Source organism: Anopheles aquasalis, chromosome 2 (genome assembly GCF_943734665.1).
Source record: "Anopheles aquasalis chromosome 2, idAnoAquaMG_Q_19, whole genome shotgun sequence".
Classification (NCBI taxonomy): Eukaryota; Metazoa; Arthropoda; class Insecta; order Diptera; family Culicidae; genus Anopheles; species Anopheles aquasalis.
In genome coordinates this window covers 35377501-35380986 of record NC_064877.1, presented here as the reverse complement: position 1 = coordinate 35380986, position 3486 = coordinate 35377501, and positions in this window count along the sequence as shown.

Here is a 3486-nt window from a genome sequence, read left to right as displayed (position 1 = left end):
TGACTCAAGCTATGGGATTAATTTTCACTTGGCTAATCTGTAAACAAGATAAATCCAGCAACTACATAAGCTGTGTTTTGATTAGCTTCTTTAAATAAAGCTCTTATTTGGTCTATTGAACCATTGGAGCAGCTCCGGATGGGTGTTTATCCAATTCCCCTGTACCTTTCAGGACACAAACGATGGAACGAGTTGAATCCAGTTTCAACTAAAGCGACCATAACCAATCAAACCAACACGGTCACAGTCGTTATGCTAACGCTTTCCGAAGGATTCTATTAGTACCTCCCATGCCCCTCATGAACCTTCCCATCCAAAACTATTCCAATCAGCCCACAACGGGAGGCCACTACAGCCATCGCCATGTTGATTAAAATTTGTCAAGCATGAACAAGCTGGAACAATTGATGCGCACCATTTTACAGCAAACCCATAATATGTGCCCAAGCCTTTCACTCTTTCACCTCTACCCAAAAAACGTCCTCTTCCCCCTGCGGCTATCACCTTAAATGAAACAATCCGAAACAATAGTTTTAGTTGCAGCGCAGATTAGCGCAGCAGTTAGTGTACAATACAATCCGCTTAGCAAAAAGCGTTCCCTTGCACTACACGCAACACCATTCCGCTATCGCTGGATGCAGCAGCCAGCCTGGGGCCCGTTTGCATGCTGATTCTACTACGCAACGAGCTGCTGCTGGTGGTGGTACTTGTGCGTACACCAAGCTTGTCCTGTGCGACAAAACCTGGAGCTCAAAACCAAAACCAAAAAAATAAGGGGGTACTTCTCCCGGAGTGGTAAATTACGGGATCTGGTACGCTTACTTACGGCTAACGGCTCCTCCAATCACCTTGCATTGCGATGGCACTGCGGCTGCTGCTGCTCGATGGCTGGTTGGCTGCCGTAAAAATGCAACGATGCCCCTAGGCACCAGCAAACAATAGATTGAAAGCACTGAGGTGCGCGAACCCCCCGCGGGCGGTAGGAGAGTTTCGCAACAGCGGAGTCGTTCATCCAGATGGGATGGTGCATCGTCCTCGATCGTCGAGACGGCGATCGTGGGTGTGCCGCCCGTCGCCATATTGGGTGCGAACGGAATGGTGAGTGCGCGTAATGGTTGCATCGCTTGACGACGATGGCAACGACGACGAGGGGTGTAGTGCATTCCACTGCAAGCGAACCAGCAAGCGAGCGAGCGAGCGAGTAGTGCAGTATCGGCTGATGACAATGAAATCCTCCCCCCCTTCCTCCCCCCTTTTTGCCCTAGACAAAAGGGTATAAATCGCGACATTTATGAATACACACAACGTACACCCTCTCTCAAACGGGCTCTGCCTGGGAAACGATCCCGTACCCATACGTTGCCACTCGGGCCAAAGCGGATTTATATCCTCGTGGCCTCCACGTCACCACCAGACCAGGCTGGTGCCACCGACGGGCGTCAAAGGATCGCCCAATAATGCTTTTTAATAAAAATACTAGCACACATACAGCACACGCTCTCGGCTGGGTGGTTTTTCCCCGGTTGCATCCGGGTTTGCTGGAACCACACCAAACCGGCCCAGGTAGAGCACCACATCATCAGCATCGCCATCATCATCGCAGTAAGCTGCTGTGTGCGAGAGCACTGAACTGTGCACCAGCCAGCCAGCCAGTCAGCCAGTCAGCCAGCCTACTGTGGTCTATTGTGTTTGACAATTTGTGCGAAAATGAACTGATGCACTCGGTTCGATAATCGTTAATATTATGTTTTTTTTTGTATTATTTGTGAAAATAATGAGTATTTCCATCGTCGTGGTATTTCCCGCTAGCGACGTGCGGAAGGTCAAACCGGATGCCAGCTCCAGGCAAGTTGGAGCTTTTGATTTCTATTTGTAGTTCCAACCACTAGACGCGTTAGGCGATCGATGAACCATCATGCATCCTGTATTCATGTGGTTCGTGGTTGATCGGGATTGTGGTCGAAAACTGGTTGGGAAAACTGATTCCCGTTTTCCATTAAAATCCATGGTGGTGGTTTTGGGAAAGGCAAGCTGCAATAGAAGTTCGCTTGATTCCATTTCCATTCCGATGGTGTTGGAGCATTGGAATAGAATTCCCTCGAACGCATCATTGATTCGTGGACAGTCCAGCATGATAAGGGAAGTTGCGGTCCGTGATCCTACTTTCTGGTGCTGAGAACATTGCTGCACACACATTGTATGCTTCCTATTCTCGCAATCAATATAAAACGCCCACAGAAACCGTAACAGAGGATCACTGACTGCGAAGGTATCAACGCACTGCTGCTCGCTGAATTCAAATCAACTTCTCCCTTTGCTGCTAGGTGCCACCAACGTTCCCCGGGACTTATCGCACGAGCATAATCAACGCACGCAAACGCAACGCAAAATTAATAATTGCAAACCTTCACCCCATTTTCAGCAAATCGTTGCTACCTGGCAGGAATCACAAAACAAACGGGGGCGATCGTGGCGATCGATCGGAAAGCGTCGGGAAAAATGGAAACGCCCCGATCGCCACTGGAGCAACCCACGGCAAGAATCAATCACGGGACAGCAAATAGCCCACTAATGATTGTTGTGATCGCGAACGCTCGCGCCCCCCCCTCCCCCCCTCCCCCTGCTCTCCACCATTGAATGCCGTTTTCGTAGCGTCCAAAGATGGCACGTTCCTTGGTACGACAGTGGCGGTGGCGTCCCGGAACAAGGGACATCGGACAATCGGACTCACGAGTTCAGAGCCCCAGGCGGGTACGTTACGCATTTGGTGACGCAGTTATTGTGTTCTAGCACTGGACTCTGGGGAGGAAATGAAGTGAGAAAGGGGAGGAAATGTTGATGTGCGCGATATGCTAAAGTTAAACAATAACATGTCCTGCACGATCGACGCACGCTCAATAAGGATGGGTGGTCATCGTGATACGTTTTTGATTCCACTTCCTGCCATCATCGGACACGCACGCGTGTTTGTCCAGCCACCAGTGCTGCTGCACCTTCATCTTCAGTGACAAGTGACAGTAAGACCGATCGGCATCTGTATGTCCTGATCGGTGGCACACGTCTGTAGGGTATGATGCGTTGTTGATGATAACAAAAACAAAAAAAAAGGACGCAACAAGGGGGATGCGTGAAAATGCGATCACAGGCCCTGTTTTGGCCTGTCGGAACATGGAACACCTCCATGGACCACAAGACAGAACGGAACACAAATGAAACGATCAGCTTTCATCACTTGATCACTTGCCCCGCTCTGGAACGGCTGTCCAGATCGCAATCCGTGGTGAGCCAAGCATTACGGAGGACCGAGACAGGCCGAGAGTTTGCCCGGACAGGTGGCCAGTAACGGCGCTGGAGTGTGCCTTAGGCCGCAAAGAGTGGTCCGGTCGCGGGTCTGGCAAATCTTTATGAAGCAATAAATATTACTTATCAACTACATTTTTCAAGCTCATCTCCTCGTTCCTCGGCGACGGACGGACGGAGGCGCGA